We start from the raw sequence: 19,464 nt of genomic DNA, 5'->3' as shown, positions 1-19,464 counted from the left end.
TTTCCATTGTTAGACTTTGTGGTATCATCGACAGCTATGGTAAGGTAATACATTCTCTTTATGTTGTTTTGCAGGACGGGCATCCACAGCCAAACTTCGACATTTTTCCAAAGAAAATTCCGCACTGGCTGTATCAATGATTTTTATTAAATCTGCGACCGGTTTCGCACCACTTATCGGTACGTCCTCAGACAATCTGTACAAAAAATAATATAATAAGAGATCCTATAAACTATTCGATCCTCCAATTCTGAGGTATAAAATGAGCTTTTAAACAACCAGTTTTTTGAATGAGACAAGAAAATACTCACATACGCTATTATTATAACATGGTAACGTTGAACATTCTCCAGTAGCCACTCCCCACCATTCACGTCCAATATACCGCCATCTGGTGAAAGCGGTAGTTAAAATTTAAAAATCTTTTCAAAATTTTTTTTAAGTGATGGGAGCGGCAATGATCTACAAAATAAAAATAAAATACGATGCTGATCGAGCTCCCCTAAGCACGAACGACGAACAGGGCAAACATTAGCATGAACAAACAGCGGAATTAGGGCCGTGTAAACATACCAGAACTTACCGTGCAGGCTGATAGGAGCCGCGCGGCAGCGGACACGGCCTGACTGACTGGCAGAAACCCGGAAAGCGCTCACGCAGTGGCGCGAGGATCGCCAGAGGCCGGATGACGTGTACAAGGTGTGAAGAGTGGCGAGTGCCGAATATTTGATAAACAATTCCTTACGTCTATATATTTTTTTAAAAAAGTCTAATAGCGTACTAGGTGACCATTCTCTTTATGTGAACTTAGAACTACCTAAACCTAACTAACCCAAGGACAGCACACAGATCATGCCCGAGGCAGGATTCGAACCTGCGACCGTAGCGGTCTCACGGTTCCATGACTGAAGCGCCTAGAACCGAACGGCCACTCCGGCCGGCTAAATGCCTGGCAGAGGGGTCATCGAATCACCTTAACAGTTCTGTATTATTCCAATCTGTATACCGCGTGGAAAGAACGAACACCTATATCTTCCCATACGAGCTCTGATTTTTCTTATTTTATCATGGTGATCGTTTCTCCCTATGTAGGTCGGTCTCAACAAAATATTTACGCATTCGGAGGAGAAAGTTGGTGACCGGAATTTCGTGAGAAGATTCCGTCGTAACGAAAAATGCCTTTCTTTTAATGATGTCCAGCCCAAATCCTGTATCATTTTAGTGACACACTCTCCCATATTTCGCAATAACAGAAGACGTGTTGCCCTTCTTTGAACTTTTTCGATGTACTCCGTCAGTCCTATCTGGTAAGGATCCCACACCGAGCAACAGTATTCTAAAAGAGGACGGACAAGCGTAGTGTAGGTAGTCTCCTTAGTAGATCTGTTACATTTTCTAAGTAAACGCAGTCTTTGGTTAGCCTTCCCCACAACATTTTCTATGTGTTCCTTCCAATTTAAGTTGTTCGTAATCCAACACATTTTTCCGAAAGCAGGTAGGTTTTATTCACGATTCCAATTCAATGTATTATTCCCCACTCTTTCGGCTACAAAACTCTATTTTTCAAAATAATCTCCGTTCAATGTGACGACCGTATGAGACCTCACTGGGAGGGACTGTCTGCCTACTACTAGTGGACTTCGGAGCCAACACTTTGCTGCATCAATAACCTCCCCGTCGTTCACGAGTGCTGACTACGGAGCGCATCCTTCATTGGGCCAAACAGATGGAAGTCGGATGGTGTGAGATCCGGGCTGTAGGCTGGATGAGAAAGAACAGTGCAATGAAGATTTGTGTGCTCCTCTTGGGTGCGCAAACTTGTGTGAGGCCTTGCGTTGTCGTGGAGAAGGAGAAGTTCGTTTGCATTTTTGTGGTAACGAACACGCTGAAGTCGGTTCTTCAGTTTCGTGAAGGCAGCACAATACACTTCAGAGGTGATCGTTGCACCACGAGGGAAGAAACCAAGCAGAATAATCCCTTCAGAGTCCCAGAAAGCCGTCGTCATAACTTTCCCAGCTGAGAGTGCGGTTTTCAACTTTCTCTTCGAAGGAGAGGTGGGGCCCGCCTCTATGGATTGCCGTTTTGTTTCCGGTTCGAAGTGATGAACCCATGTTCCATCCTCTTGTTGGCACCATCAGCCTCGTAACACGTAAGCAATCCCTCAGAGATGGTCCTTTGTTACTCTTCGTGGTCTTCTGTTAGGCGATGAGGAACACAGGAGGGCACACACCTTTGAGTACCGCAACTGGTGGATGTGTTTGCCAGCGGTACCAACAGAGACGTCCAGTTGTGCAGCGAGATGCTTGACTGTGATCCGTCAATCACCTCGAACGAGTGTCCGCACGTTCCAACATTGCAGGAGTGACAGCTGTGTGCAACCGGCCGGCACGAGGGAGATCGGACAGGTATGCGTGGCCATGTTGCGATGATGACAGACGACTCGCCGAGCGATTCGCCGTGCTTTTGTTCACTGCCGGGTCTCCATAGCCAATCTGCAAGCGTCTATGAATATCTGCGATGCTCTATTTTTCCGCCAAAAGAAACTCGAAGACACACTCTGATTGGAACACTTCACCGTTACAGACGCCATTTTGAAGGTTATGTATAGTGCCGTCACCTATCGGAACTTCATGAAACTACAGGGGCTGAACCGGGAACATTTCACGATGTCCCACAAGAAATTGCACATTTCTTCAACTGAAACAGGCCGAGAAAGAAAGAACTTGTTGCATTACTTATTGAACCCGTATCGTATATAACTTGGGATCAGAAATGTTGTTGGTGACACTGTTCATGTCTTCACTACGAATACTGGTTTGATGCAGCCCTCCACACTACCCTGTCCTGTCCTGCAACCTATATCCTTTTGAACCTGCTTACTGTGTCCATCTCTTGGGCTCCCTGTACAATTTTTGTTCCCTCCAGTACTAAACTAATGATCCCTTGATGTCTCAGAACGCGTCCTATCAGACGACCCCTTCTTTTGTACGTGTTATGCAACAAATTTCTTTTCTCCCCAGTTCTGTTCAGTACCGCATCATTGGTTACAAGATGTACCAACCTAATCTTCAACCTGGTGGCTATCGTGGCGGGATGAATGCCGTCTTTTGTGAAGGAACCTATGTCCGGGTGCAGACGTGGTGTTGGGGGAGTTTGCAGGCCAGGGCGGGAACAAGTGCAGTGGCAGGGAGCGGAGCAGACGGCACGTGTCTACGACACGTGATCACCGACAACACACGTGACCGGCGAGGGTCCACGCTGTGGCCGCGCGGGGTAGGCGTGCGGTCTGGGGCGCCTCGCCTCGGTTTGCGAGGCTGTCCCCGTCGGAGGTTCGAGTCCTTCCTTGGGCATGTGTGTGTGTATGTGAGTGTGTGTGTGTGTGTGTGTGTGTGTGTGTGTGTTGACCTTAGCGTAAGTCAGTTTAAGTTAGATTAAGTAGTGTGTAAGCCTAGGGACCGATGACCTCAGCAGTTTGGTCCCTTAGAGCTTACCACAAATTTCCGGAATTTTTTTCCGCCCTGCGATGAGCTTACCACAAATTTCCAGAATTTTTTTTCCACGCTGCGATGCAAGTGACATTGTGCTTTCAAATATTAACAGTTTTTCCTTTTCTCATTTAGTCATGCTCCAGGTTTCTGAACCACGTATGACCGCTGGGCATATGACAAAGTTATACACTGAAGAGCCAAAGAAACTGATACAGCCGTCGGCCGTTGTGGCCGAGCGGTTCTAGGCTCTTCAGTCCGGAACGGCGCTGATGCTATGGTCGCAGGTTTGAATCCTGCCTCGGGCATGGATGTATGTGATGTCCTTAGGTTAGTTAGGTTCACGTAGTTCTAAGTCTAGGGGACTGATCACCTCACATGTTAAGTCCCATAGAGCTTAGAGCCATTTGATCCATTTGGTACAGCCCCCGCAAGCACACGAGAAGTGTCGCAACACGACATGGCATGGACTCGACTAATGTCTGACGTAGTGCTGGAGGAAATTGACACAATGAATCCTGCACGGCTGTCCATAAATCCATAAGAGTACGAGGGGTCGGAGATCTCTCCTGAACAGCACGTTGTAAGGCATCCTAGATATGCCCGATAATACTCATGTCTGGGGAGTTTGGTGGCCAGCGGAAGTGTTAAACTCCTGGAGGAACTATGTAGCAATTCTGGACGTATGGGGTGTCGCATTGTCCTGCTGGAATTGCCCAAGTCCGTCAGAATGCAGAATGGACATGATTGGATGCAAATGATCAGACAAGATGCTTACGTGCGTGTCAACTGTCAGAGTCGTATCTAGACTTGCATATCACTCCAACTGCACACGCCCCACACCGTTACAGATCTCCCACCAGCTTGAAGAGTCCCCTGCTGACATACAGGGTGGGTCGATCATGAGGTTGTCTCCATACCCTTACACGTCCATCCACTCGACTCCATTTGAAACAAGACTCGTCCTAACAGGCAACATGTTCCCAATCACCAACAGTCCAACGTCTATGTTCACGGACCCAGACGAGACGTAAAACTTTGTATCGTGCCGTCATCATGGGTACACGAGTGGGCCTTCGGCCTGGGAAGCCCATATTGATGATGTTTCGGCGAACGGTTCGTACGCTGACACTTGTTGATAGCCCAGCATTGAAACCTGCAGCAATTTGGGGAAGTGTTGCACTTCTGTCACGTTGAGCGACTCTCTTCAGTCGTCGTAGGTCTCGTTCTTGCAGGATCTTTTTCCGGCCGCAGCGATGTCGGAGATTTGATGTTTCACCAGATTCCTCATATTCACAGCACACTCGTGAAATGGTCGTACGGGAAAATCCCCACTTCATCGCAACCTCTGAGATGCCGTGTCCAGTCACTCGTTGACGATCAAACACACTTAAATCTTGTAGCACCAGTGACCGATCTAACAACTGCACCAGACACGTTGTCCTATACAGGCGCTGCCGACCGCAGTGCCATTATCTGCCTGTTTACATATCTCTGTATTTGAATATGCATGCCTATACCAATTTCTTTTGTCCTTCAGTGTAGATCCTCATCATTGTTCTCGTTTACATGCATTTTGAACCTGACATCTCTCTGAGGGAATACATGCATTTCATTCCCACTTCTGTTTTTTTCGCTGATGTCCGTTTCTATCCTGGTATCACTGGTAAACCAACATTCCACGTATTTGAACTGGTTCTGCGCGTGGTTATCCATTTTCTCGTACGTTGCTTTCAACTCATTGTGTCGGCCGGGGTGGCCGAGCGGTTCTAGGCGCTTCAGTCCGGAACCGCACGACTGATACGGTCGCAGGTTCGAATCCTGCCTCGGGCATGGATGTGTGTGATGTCCTTAGGTTAGTTAGGTTTAAGTAGTTCTAAGTTCTAGGGAACTGATGACCTCAGATATTAAGTCCCATAGTGCTCAGAGCCATCTGAACCATTTTCAACTCATGGTTTGACTCATTAGTAATTATCGTCTGCATATGCGAGGCAATTGAAATTACCATACATCTGTACTTTAGGCCCCTCATGTTGCCTATGTTACCTTATTACTTTCTCTCAGAAGCACTGATGTATCGTGATTTTTGGATAACTCTTGTTATGTCTGTATATGTTTATGAAAATGTGCTTGAAAACGATCATCTAACAACTTGACATTGTGTTCTGCCTGACGGCAGGTCTTGTCATGGGGGAAGCCTCGTCAGAGAGGTCCACCGCATGAGCGTCTAGGGAAGTGATTTCAGTGGTGGTTTCCCGTTGCCTTCCACTGATGAAGATGAAATTATAATCAGGACAACACAACACCCAGTCCCTGAGCGGAGAAAATCTCCGACCAAGCCGGGAATCGAACCCGGGCCCCTTGGCGTGATAGACCGCCGCGATGACCACTCAGCTATCGGGGCGGACTCATCTAACAAGAAAACTTAGAAAACAATTCTGTACTCAGAGGCCATTTTACCTGCAGTTGCTATTTTGAGTTTCCTATTTTTAGATTTAAAACTGATGTTCGTAATGTTTATAAGTAAAATTATTAATGTCAGGGATTTTTTCAGAAATACAAAAATGTTCAATATTTTGTTTAGTATTACGAGATTAAAAAAATGGCTCTGAGCACTATCAGACTTAACTTCTGATCAGTCCCCTAGAACTTAGAACTACTTAAACCTAACTAACCTAAAGGCATCACACACATCCATGCCCGAGGCAGGATTCGAACCTAAGACCATAGCGGTCGCGCGGTTCCAGACTGTAGCGCCTAGAACCGCTCGGCCACCCCGGCCGGCACGAGATTTGATCTTAAACAACTTTTCTATCCATATTTTTACAATTGTACATAAAAACAATACTTTAATATACTTATGACGCCAACTGAAAAATCATAGTGTAATATTACGTCGGAACTGTCACTGGACCGGGTAGCAAATTTATTGGGTGGATGAAAGATTTATTCGTTTGAAGGGAAACCAGAGGAGCGATTTCATTGCGTGTTTCGAGTTGTATATCACTCATGTCTGGGGAGTTTGGTGGTCAGCGCAAGTGTTAAACTCCTGGAGGAAGTCTGTAGCTTTTGCCAAAGCTGTTTCACAGAGGAAAACCGCACTGCAGTTCCCTCTCTAAATCCTCGCACAAACGAAAAAATGGCTGACAACGAAATAAGTGTCCAAGGAATAGAAAAGGAACTGACATCACTCAACAGAGGAGAGTCCACTGGACCTGACGGGATACCAATTCGATTCTACACAGAGTACGCGAAAGAACTTTCCTCCCTTCTAACAGCCGTGTACCGCAAGTCTCTAGAGGAACGGAAGCTTCCAAATGATTGGAAAAGAGCACAGGTAGTCCCAGTCTTCAAGAAGGGTCGTCGAGCAGATGCGCAAAACTATAGAGCTATATCTCTGACGTCGATCTGTTGTAGAATATTAGAACATGTTTTTTGCTCGCGTATCATGTCTTTTTTTGGAAACCCAGAATCTACTCTGTAGGAATCAACATAGATTCCGGAAACAGCGATCGTGTGAGACGCAACTCGCTTTATTTGTTCATGAGACTCAAAAATATTACACACAGGCTCCCAGGTAGATGCTATTTTCCTTGACTTCCGGAAGGTGTTCAATACAATTCCGCACTGTCGCCTGATAAACAAAGTAAGAGCCTACGGAATATCAGACCAGCTGTGTGGCTGGATTGAAGAGTTTTTAGCAAACAGAACACAGCATGCTGTTATCAATGGAGAGACGTCTACAGACTTTAAAGTAACCTCTGGCGTGTCACAGGGGAGTGTTATGGGACGATTGCTTTTCACAATATATATAAATGACCTAGTAGATAGTGTCGGAAGTTCCATGCGGCTTTTCGAGGATGATGCTGTAGTATACAGAGAGGTTGCAGCATTAGAAAATTGCAGCGAAATGCAGGAAGATCTGCAGCGGATAGGCACTTGGTGCAGGGAGTGGCAACTGACCCTTAAAATGGACAAATGTAACGTACTGCGAATACATAGAAAGAAGGATCCTTTATTCTATGATTATATGATAGTGGAACAAACTCTGGTAGCAGTTACTTCTGTAAAATATCTGGGAGTATGCGTGCGGAACGATTTGAAGTGGAATGATCATTTGTTGGTAAGGCGGGTACCAGGCTAAGATTCATTGGGAGAGTCCTTAGAAAATGTAGTCGATCAACAAAGGAGGTGGCTTACAAAACACTCGTTGGACCTATAGTTGAGTATTGCTCATCAGTGTGGGATCCGTAGCAGATCGGGTTGACTGAGGAGATAGAGAAGATCCAAAGAAGGGTGGCGCGTTTCGTCACAGGGTTATTTGGTGTAAGCGTGATAGCGTTACGGAGATGTTTAGCAAACTCAAGTGGCAGACTCTGCAAGAGAGGCGCTCTGCATCGCGGTGTAGCTTGCTGTCCAGGTTTCGAGAGGGTGCGTTTCTGGACGAGGTATCGAATATATTGCTTCCCCTTCTTATACCTCCCGAGGAGATCACGAATGTAAAATTAGAGAGATTCGAGCGCGCACGGAGGCTTTCCGGCAGTCGTTCTTCCCGCGAACCATACGCGACTGGAACAGAAAAGGGAGGTAATGACAGTGGCACGTAATGTGCCCTCCGCCATACACCGTTGAGTGGCTTGCGGAGTAGAAATGTAGATGTAGAAATAAAAAGTGCGTCACTGTCTAAACTCAATGATCGTCTTCGTGCACTATTGGAGAGTGCGCTGTAATTGTAGGAGACTGCACTGATCTCGCCCCATATGCCTCTGCGACTACCTCGACGTACAGTACGGTGTAGCCTGCTGGCCTCCAGGGGGGGGGGGGGGGGGTGGCGTGTCACCTGTTGGCTTCCCGGCGCGCCGCCGCCGCCGCCGCCGCCGCCGCCGCCGCCCCTTCGCCGGCAGCGACCCCCGGGCCTCCCCTACAGCGGGCGATGAGAGACAGCACGTGCGCGCTCCCCCTCGCAGCCAGATATTAACCGCGGCCGCAGCCGCCACCACCGCCACGCGAATTAAACTGCATTTATTTGTTATTTAGATCCCCGCCGTGACGTCAGCGGCGGTTCGCCACGCCTCGCAGAATGGGGCTTAATTCTGGCCACGTGCGGAGGCAGGTGCGTCGCGCGAGTCTGCGTCGTGCGTAGTGCGGTGTCGTGCTGCCATTGATATCATCTCGAGGGCCCTTCCAGTCCTGGACGCTCCAGGGAGCACCGAGCACCGATTCTGCCGCTCTGCGGCTGGATGAACCCTCATCGGCACATCCACTGCGGCCAGGCCAATATTTTAAGCGACGATATACGCAGCTGCGTAACCCGCACGCTTAGTATTCCGTTCTGAACGTTGATTGTGAACTTCTCTCAGCTGCTGGGTTGGAGGAGCAGTCGGCAAAAGTTTTGGAAATGCAGCGTATAAGTTGGCAACTGCTGACGTTGCCTAATGAAAGGGAAAGCTCAGCTGACCACCCCTTCCGCACCACATACGGCTACACTATGTGATCAATAGTATATGGACACTCCCCAAACACTAGTTTTTCATATTAGGTGCATTGTGCTGCCGCCTACAGCCAGATACTCCATATCAGCGACCTCAGTAGTGTGTGTTCAAATGTGTGTGAAATCTTATGGGACTTAAGTGCTAAGATCATCAGTCCCTAAGATTACACACTACTTGACCTAAATTACCCTGAGGACAAACACACACACCCATGCCCGAGGGAGAACTCGAACCTCTGCCGGGATCAGCCACACAGCCCATGACTTCAGCCCCCCCTAGACCGCTCGGCTAATCCCGCGCGGCGACATCAGTAGTCATTAGACATCGTGAGAGAGCAGAATGGGGTGCTCCGCGGAGCTCACAGACTTCGAACGTGGTCAGGTGACTGAGTGTCACTTGTGTCATACGAATGTACGCGAGATTTCCACACTCCTAAACATCCATAGGGCCACTGTCTGTTGACTGACAGAGACCGCCGACAGTTGAAGAGGGTCGTAATGTGTAATAGGCAGACGTCTATCCAGACCACCACACATGAATTCCAGACTGCATCAGAATCTACTGCAAGTCCTATGACAGTTAGGCGGGAGGTGATTGAACTTGGATTTGACGATCGAGCGCCTGCTCATAAGCCACACATCACGCCGGTAAATGCCAAACGACGCCTCGATTGGTGTAAGGAGCGTAAACATTAGACGACTGTACAGTGGAAAAACGTTGTGTGATGTGACGAGTCACGGTACGCAATGTGGCGATCCGATGGCAGGGTGGTGGTATGGCGAATGCCCGGTAAACGTCATCTTCCAGCGTGCGTAGTGCCAACAGTAAAATTCGGAGGCGTTGGTGTCCTGGTGTGGTCGTGTTTCTCATGGAGGGTGCATCCCTTGTTGTTTTGCGTGGCACTATCACAGCACAGGCCTACATTGATGTTTTAAGCACCTTCTTGCTTTCCAGTGTTGAAGAGCAATTCGGGGACGGCGATTACATCTTTCAGCACGATCAAGCATCTGTTCATAGTGCACGGCCTGTAATGGACTGGCCTGCACAGAATTCTGACCTGAATCCTATAGAACACCTTTGCGGTGATTTGGAACTTCGACTTAGTGCCAGGCCTGACCGACAGACATCGATATCTCTCCTCAGTGCAGCAATCCATGAAGAATGGACTGCCATTCCCCAAGAAACGTTCCAACACCTGATTGAACGTATGCCTGGGAGAGTGGAAGCTGTCATCAAGGCTAAGGGTGAGCCAACACCATACTGAATTCCAGCATTACCGATGGAGGGCGCCACCAACTTATAAGTCATTTTCAGCCAGGTTTCCGGATACTTTTGGTCACATAGTGTATTTTGACTGCTCGGAAGTCCTCTTTTCAAATGCGAGTATTTTTCCGGAATGTATAAATTCCTACGATATTCTGATACCTGGAGCACTGCTAATAGTTGTGTGTTATTTGCTTATTGTGCACTGATACGCTGCAGGGATATGGTCTGTAATTACGTCTCGCATGCAGTGCTTCTAAAGCTTCTCTACTGGGTTGAAGTCACTATGGGTTTGCGAATTTGTTAAAGTGTGTTTTTACTTGAAGTGTGATGGAGATGAATATGGATTCCGAACATCCGTGGACGTACCGTCACTTATAATTATTTTCATTCATATTATTTACTTTCTTTGATAAGTAATCATTCTTTTTGCTATAGTTCAGAGTGTTGCCTTGCGTATTTGTTAATGCAGTGTGACAGTAAAATCTTTTCTCTGCAGGAAATTTAAAAAAGTAGCCGCTGAGTACCACTGTTTATGTACTATTCTTTTAAATTAATGAATTGCCAGATATAAGCATGTCATCTTCGAAATGAATTCTGAAAGCATTAGCAATAAGCACTTACGTCTGTACAGACAAACGTTTGCCAGGAAATACTCAATGGAAGAATGCAAAAAAATGGCTCTGAGAACTGTGGGACTTAACTGCTATGGTCATCAGTCCCCTAGAACTTAGAACTACTTAAACCTAGCTAACCTAAGGACATGACACACATCCATGCCCGAGGCAGGATTCGAATCTGCGGCCGTAGCGGTCGCGCGGTTCCAGATTGTAGCGCCTAGAGCCGCTCTGCCGCTCTGGCCGGCGGAAGAACGCCATCTGGCCATAATAAACACGATACTATTGACATCTGGTACGTTAGTAACAGGTTCAAATGGCTCTGAGCACTATGGGACTTAACCTCTGAGGTCATCAGTCCCCTAGAACTTAGAACTACTTAAACCTAACTAACCTAAGGACATCACACACATCCATGCCCAAGGCAGGATTCTAACCTGCGACCGTAGCGGTCGCGCGGTTCCAGACGGTAGCGCCTAGAACCGCTCGGCCATTTTCGCCGGCAGTTACAGGTATGGAACCGAAACCAATGAAAACCAGCAACTCTTTCTTAAAAGAAACGTTAGAGAAACATTCTTTTTAGAGTTCTCAAGCGAAGGATAACTAGGCAGATCCCTCCAACTGAAAATGATGATGAAAGTCCAAAAAATGTTCAAATGTGTGCGAAATCTTATGCGACTTAACTGATAAGGTCATCATTCCCTAAGCTTACACACTACGTAACCTAAATTATCCTAAAGACAAACACACACACACTCATCCCCGAGATGAAAGTCCCCAATAGAAACATGAACAAGACTGTTGGGCATTATCTGCATAATACATAGTATTATAGCTAAGAAATAAAGAATCTAATAATAATACTATAATTTATTTTATTTAATGTTACAAAGAATGTAAATGCATTGTTATTCTACCAATATGTTCCACAGAATTAATTTTGGCAAATTTCTTGCATGAAATAGCGCTATGCGTGCAGCGAATTTTATCATTTAAATTATATTGTAATTAATAATTCGACTTGTGTGTTGCCTGATGATCTTATTCGTGGGTTGTCCAGAAAGTAAGTCCCGGTCGGTTGTGAAATGGAAGCCACAGTGAAAATCAGAAATGTTCTATTTGCAAAGTTCGGCTACACATTCCAGCCACCTCTCCACATAGTCGCCTCTCCTACTTAAACTTCTGCCGTAGTGCTGTATCTACTTTCCAATAATCTCGTCAGAGAAGGCAGCCGCCTGTGCTCTCTGCCAATTCTCTACGCCAGTCCGCAGCTCGTTGTCTGGGCCAAAATGTTGTCTTCGTACCCAGCGGTTCATGTGAGAGGAAGTGAAAACCAGAGGGAACTACATACGTCCTCTACAGTGCGTGATCAAACGCTTCCCATCGTAAACGCTGCAGGAGCGTCTTCATTGCCCCTGTAGTGTGGGGCCGAGAAATGTATTGAACAAGGAAATACATGAAAGTTATGTTATGTGGGATTGCATAAAATCAGGCGATATCTCTCGGCAGGAGGCACCATTTTCTAGGAGTCTTTTAAGTGCTCACTGTGCGCTCATAGCTGCCAAGTGCAATGTGGTGAGATAGAAGAGACACTGGCCAACAACTATGTGCAAAGTTTCATCGCATTTTGACTGTAGCTTCCATTTCGCGGCCCGTTGGAACTTACTTTCTGGACACACCTCGTGCATAGGGAGTAAAAAAAAAAAAAACATTCCATTTTTTGAGAAGTGTTAGTGTGGACCAAAACAAGAAAGAAATGTGAAGTAAAAACGGTCTCTAAAACGCGCAGTCTACAGAGACTGCTTACACTACGCTTGTCCGCCTTCTGGAGTATTGCTGTGCGATGTGGGACCCGCATAAGATAGGACGACAGAGGACATCGAAAAAGTTCAAAGAAGAGCAGCTCGTTTTGTATTATCATGAAATAGGGGGGAGAGTGCCACGGTGGCAATCATTAAAGCAAAGGCGATTTTCTTTGCGACAAGATCTTCTCATGAAATTTCAATCACCAACTTTATCCTCAGAGTATGAATACATTTTGTTGGCACCCACCTAAACAGAAAGGATGATCCTCATAATAAAATAAGAGAAATCAGAGCTCGCACGGAAAGATTTACGTGTTCGTTTTGGTCTCGCGCTGTTCAAGATTGGAGCGATAGAGAAATAGCTTGAAGGTGGTTCGATGAAACCGCTGCCAGGCACTTAATTGTGAATTGCAGAGTAATCATGTAGATCCAGATGTAGAAATAATATGCGCATTTATTCATCTTCCCTACAGTGAAACATATCTCTTCTAATTCAAGATCTTCGCTGTCACGAAAGGCCTATAAAATGCAGTAAACAAATGACAAAGCCCTGTGTTGTTGTGTGTGGATACAGCATGCAGTAAACATTTTTCGTGTTATTATTGTAAAGTGTATTCACAGTTCTGGGTGTCCACCCCCGGTAGCTGAATGGTCAACGTGAAGGATTGTCAATCCTCTGTGCCTGGGTTCGATTTGCCGGCTAGGTCGGGGAATTTTCTCCACACAGGGACTGGGTGTTGTTAGTTAGTTAGTTACGTGTTCCATTGATCAATAGCACGGAAAAACCGTTATGTTGTGAAACGTCCTGCTGTCCCTATCAGAATCCTATCATCCTCATCGACTGCAGGTCGCCGAAGTGGCATCAAATTGAAAGAGCGGCACCCGGCGAACGGTCTGCACGACGGGGGGCCCTAGCCATACGTTTAAATAAATGAATAACAGTTCTGGGTGGTGTACCGTATATCGTAAGTGTAATGGAAGTGGCGTCCGCGGTGGTCGTGCGGTTCTAGGCGCTCCAGTCCGGAGCCGCGCTGCTGCTACGGTCGCAGGTTCGAATCCTGCCACGGGCATGGATGTGTGTGATGTCCTTAGGTTAGTTAGGTTTAATTAGTTCTAAGTTCTAGGGGACTGATGACCACAGCAGTTGAGTCCCATAGTGCTCAGAGCCATTTGAACCATTTGTAATGGAAATATTTTATGTTTTGATAAGTTTGTGCAATGTTTTTATTTTGTAGTTCTATTTTTGGACTTACCAGCATAATAAAAGCCTGTTATCCCGCACTAGAAATGCCAGACGTGATTTTTTGTTATGGTCTGGCCAACAGAAGCAACCCTCGAGGGCTTGTCCTATACGTTGAAAAATATCCACGACGCAGGGTACCAGCTACATAATTATTCAGCCGTCTTTTCTAGCAACTGGCAGACTCTGACTATGTATCACCAACAACGGCGGACCGTGGCAGACTTGGCACCATCTGAACTCTTGTTGTAAAGAAGCAAGTATTGCAACGAGTGGAAGATCGTGTAGGAAGAATTTCGATATACATCGGCGTTAGTCATGCTGTAGTCTGGGCGATCCTCATCTACTGTTGTTATGCCCATATAATTTACAGCGTGTCCAGGACCATCGGGAACAAGATCACCCCCCCCCCCCCCCCGCCGCCCCCAGAATGTAGTTCTGCAAATGGCTGGTGAAAAGATGTGGAGAAGATCCATTTTTCACAACAAAGATACTGTTCACAGACGAGGCTGGTTTCGCACGAGAGGCGATTGTCACTTTCATAATCAATGGAACACCCACAACACTGGTGTAATATTCTCTAATATTTATTATTTGTTACACGAACAGGTCTTCAACTGTTACGCCGTCATCAGGTACAAAGATAAGTACGGTGTGCAGCTAAATTTTGTTAGATCAAAGATTTTAAACTAGTACATGTACAAAGTATCTCCATTTCCAGAGATGAATATGTTAATGTTGCAATAAAACAAGCGAGGTCATTTCGGTTTCAATGAGATGTAAGATTTGAGAGGCACCCGCATGCCTTGCTCATACTATGGCATCAAGCAGTCAGGCCTGCAAGATGAGTGGTCTGCCAAGCGAATGGATTCATTTTTTATTTATCAAGTAACATGAACTCTAGTACTCACAATTAAGTTAAAAGTTATTCTCCTGCTTGGATATTGCGCAACGGAAACGCACTCTGACTATTAGTAATTTACACAACTCTGACTGTTCACTACGCACTGGCAATACCACATTTTCGTTATTATTCAACGGCTTTGATCAACACATGGCCATCGCACTGCATATGAATGGCGCACACATTATAAATTCTGGGTATCATGGCAACACACTATTCGAAGGAAAAGGCCACCAATCTTTTTCTTTTCACTATCTTATTTATTCCGATAAATTCTATAACCTAAACACACAAATTCTATAACCTGCAACAATAACACATGAGAAATTCCGCCCAGTGGGCATGGCTTTACATTGGTGATTCTCTATCTTATGGTCTCGTAATTATTTAACGCTACGGTGCACTTTCTGGATAGGATGGTGGATCTTTTGCTATATCTCACACTTCGACTCTCACAACCATCATCACGAAACTTTCCTCCAGACCGAGCGGTACAAGAGGAACATGCATAACCCGCTACCTCTGAAACTACCTTGCTACTCTCCCATGCAAACCACACATACTTAAATTACATGACATACACCACACTGCAACATGGAATACAACATAGGAATAGTCACAACATTATAATCCCATCACTTTCAGCTTTCCCACTTCAATTAGTGTTCATCCCAGTTCCACACGACACTGCCCCACTTCGTAACTTTTCTTTCCTACTACGAACTCTGGACGATATATGCACGTCTTCCTGTGCAATGCAATCCAAGTGGCGTTGCTGGATGGCTGGCTGACTCACCTTGCTTCTCTCTCAGAGTATTATAGTTTGAATCAAGCGTCACACGGAAACATAACACGCAAAGTAATATTAAGAACATATTCATCACACACGCGAGTCCTCAACTGATACCATGGACGAGTACTTCTCTTTATCCTTTGTCTCATACACAGATTGAGACTCACAGAGTACTCACCACGTGGAAGTACTCGTCTCTAATTTCAAGTCCTGCACACGCCATTTCTTAAATATTTCCAACTTATAGTACACACGCTAGTAATTCAGCTTAACTTAAGCACTCGGAAGTATTTCAACTTATTGCTACATGTGGTTTCATTGTGACCGTTGGTCACTTCCGAAGATTACTATGATCCCCTTCATATTACCTGCCTGACATTTAATTCTCCCCACAAAAGTTCCTGAATTAGAGAAATTATTATTCCAAACTACTCTTAAGTATTTCACTTGCATAAAATGTCTCCACTCTTTTGTCTTTATGGAGCACACCTAAGACAGGTCTTGCCAACACTAGATCCAGCGGCAGAGTCCTGAAACATGGCCATTCTTCAGGTCCTCTCGCACCTCTGCCGAAATGGGGGAGCACCTTGCTACCGTATTGGTCAGCCACATTTCAGGCGCTCAAAGCTCCGGTAAGTTTCATCTCTTTGGTTCCACCAAAAGTGACCAAAAGAACATCTCAAAGATGATCATATATTCACATTCACTATCTGCGGTTAGCAGACGACCATACATTGATTCATTTCACAAATCTCACCAAACTGGATGTAGGGATTTATTTTGAGGGAGTGCACATGCGATCAATTAAATAAATAAATTGTCATTCTTTCCCACACTGGTATCCGGCCTCGCTGTATTAATTGAAATTGAGTTATTATTAGAAAAAATATGTTGTTCTGACAAGAATAATGAAGTATGTTGTACCTATTTTCAATGTCGGGCGGTACTGTACCCTTTGAGATTATTTAACTAAGATAAAATACGTGACGCATTAACTAATTACCTATAGGCAAGTTACAACAGTCCTGCATTGAAGAAAAAAACTGAACAATAACATAGCCGACCTCGGTGGCCGAGCGGTTCTAGGCGCTTCAGTCCGGAACCAAGCGACTGCTACGGTCGCAGATTCGAATCCTGCCTCGGGCATGGATGTGTGTGATGTCCTTAGGTTAGTTAGGTTTAAGTAGTTCTAAGTTCTAGGGGACTGATGACCTCAGATGTTAAGTCCCATAGTGCTCAGAGCCATTTTTTGAACAATAACATAACTCAACTCTTAGGCAAAAGTATTCACAGCTCAGAAGAAAATGGTTAGAACAATGTTTGGGGCTCATAGTCGCACATCTTGTAGGCATCTCTTAAAACGGTTAGGAGTTCTTCCAACAGTATCACGGTACATTTACTCAGTAATGAAATTTGTTGTCAACAACACGGACCAGTTTGAAAACAACAGTGGCATTCATGGCTATAACACCAGAAGTAAGAAAGGTTTACACTATCATCTACTTAACCTATCTTTGACACAGAAAGGGGTAAAATATGCTGCTGAAAATCTTTTCGGTAAATTACTAGATGAAATAAAATGTCTGGCAGACAGCAGTAACAGTTTTAAAAATAAACTGAAATCATATCTCCTTGACAACTCCTCCTGTACCATAGATGAGTTCTTGAATAGGAATAAATAAATCTAATAAATCTATAGATACAATGTATGTATTGTGTACCTTTTAAGGGAATGGGTTAGGTAATAAAAATTTTAAGCATTTTTTTAAACACCTTCATTCATGTGTGCATTTCTTTAACACGTTCCACATCATAACAGTTACCCTGAGATTGATCTACAGAGCACGTAACTAACTAACAAAGCTTTAGTGACCTACCCAAGCCTGGTACTGAATGACCAGACACAGTTCCCTTATTCACAATTCTAACTGCAAATACTACTCATAATTCCATCCAGGCCATGTTGTAAATTATCCCTCTTACTCACATGCTCCATTTCCTTTATTTCAGCTACTAATTTCTCTTGTTGCGTTACATAAAATTTTACTTTGCATAATCACAGCTGCTTCACTCACCTGCTTGACATCACTATTACATCGTATCTGTTTGTAATTTCTCTTCTATCAAAGACAAGATTATTTTGTTCAGCCACAGCTTTGGAATATGTCAGCAAAGCTTATTGTTCAGTTATGTTCTTTTATGTACAACTGTTGTAATTTGTCTGTAGTCTTTAGTTAAACTTTGAAATATTTTATCTTAGTTAGTAATCTTACATCGCATTTACAGTGAAATAACCTCGCTTGTTTTATTCCTTTCCAAACATTAACATTTTCGTACCTGGAAATGGAAATACTCCGTACATGCACTAGTTTGAAATCTTTGAATTCTCACTGCACCACAGACTTATCTTTGCACCTGATGCAGGCGTAACAGCCGAAAACCGGTTCGTGCAACAAATAATAAATATTGTAGACTATTACACCTGTGTTATGTGTGTTACATTCATAACGAAAAAAATATTCTACCAAGAACAGACGGAACAGTCAGTCAGTGCAATTTCATAATCAACATACCTGTATGAGGTCTGATCTAGATCAACATGCAGTTGAAGAAGCAAGGGATTAGCGCACATTTCCAACATGTCTGGGCAGGAATTTTTGGTGACAGAACATTACACACTGCCACACAGGTTGACTAGTGCAAGGTATCGTCAGTTCCTAGCAAACGACTTGCGTGCCTTGCTAGATGGGGCACCATTCCCCAACATACTTAAATGGATATGGTGTCTGTTCTTTCGGACATATCCGAAGAAAGAGACACCATATCCGTATAAGTATATAGTTCTGGCAACACCGGCCATGACCTTCTTCTTCTGTGCGGATGCACACATATCCCCCGAACTCTTAAGGGGCTTGGTAAGTATGTCTTCCACGAGTAATGACTGTGTTGGGGTGGAACACTACGAATGTAGTGTGTGGACGTACAAGGTAAGAATGTGGGTCACACGGGAGGCGTGCGTGAGATAGTCCCTGCAGTCGCGCTATCCTCTGTGCCCTCGATGGCTCAGATGGGTAGAGCGTCTGCCAGGTAAGCAGGAGATCCCGGGTTTGAGTCCCGGTCGGGGCACACATTTTCACCTGTCCCCGTTGATATATATCAACGCCCGTTAGCAGCGGAAGGTATTAATACAATTCTAATTTCATTCCAACAACGGCTGGAGATCTCGTTCATGCACAATGGAGAGCCAGCCTGTTTTCCCTGAAATGTCCTAGTACACCTCACACAGTCACTTAACGGACAATGGATTGGTCGAGGAGGTGGAGTAAATTGTCCAGCTCGTTCCCCCCTCCCCCCCCCCCACCCTTGATCGTAATTTATTGAATTTTTTTTTAGTGTGGGGACACTTGAAAGCTTTGCTGTACGCAGACCTCATTAATGATGTACATTCACTGCCGAAACCCGTCATCAATGCCTGTCAGCTCGTATGTGACCAATCTGGAGTCCTCAGAAAGTGTGTGATTCGATAAGAAGTCGGGTAGAAGCATGACTTACTACAAATGAACGCCATATTGGGCACCTTCTTTAGCGATGGTTCACAACAGCAGATTGTATGTAATAGCAAGCACATAATATAAGAAGCACTGCTGTCTCACAGTAATAATGTGTTCTCGTCCGTTTACTCATTTGTTTACCACATTCCGTAGGTCATTCGTAGTGGCAAAGAGCTTGCAGCAGAAGAGACGTGTGGCGCACTAGCGAACGTGAACAAGTGCTCGTAACTCTTAAGATACGCATTTTACACCCCATTTTCCACTGCACATTTTTTTTAATTTATTTGGTCCATACCTCCACCTAAATCCGAAAT

At 45.1% G+C, this 19,464-nt stretch overlaps 1 non-coding gene across 1 annotated transcript; it reads left to right on the top strand.

The window, feature by feature from the left end:
• The first annotated feature begins 18,650 nt into the window (after positions 1-18,650).
• Trnat-ggu lies at positions 18,651-18,725 on the top strand. Its single transcript has one exon. It is a non-coding gene; the product is annotated as a tRNA-Thr (tRNA).
• The last annotated feature ends 739 nt before the right edge of the window (positions 18,726-19,464 follow it).

Source organism: Schistocerca piceifrons, chromosome 8 (assembly GCF_021461385.2).
Source record: "Schistocerca piceifrons isolate TAMUIC-IGC-003096 chromosome 8, iqSchPice1.1, whole genome shotgun sequence".
Classification (NCBI taxonomy): domain Eukaryota; kingdom Metazoa; phylum Arthropoda; class Insecta; order Orthoptera; family Acrididae; genus Schistocerca; species Schistocerca piceifrons.
The sequence above is the reverse complement of the archived record's forward strand: the minus strand, read 5'-3'. Positions and strand labels throughout refer to the sequence as shown.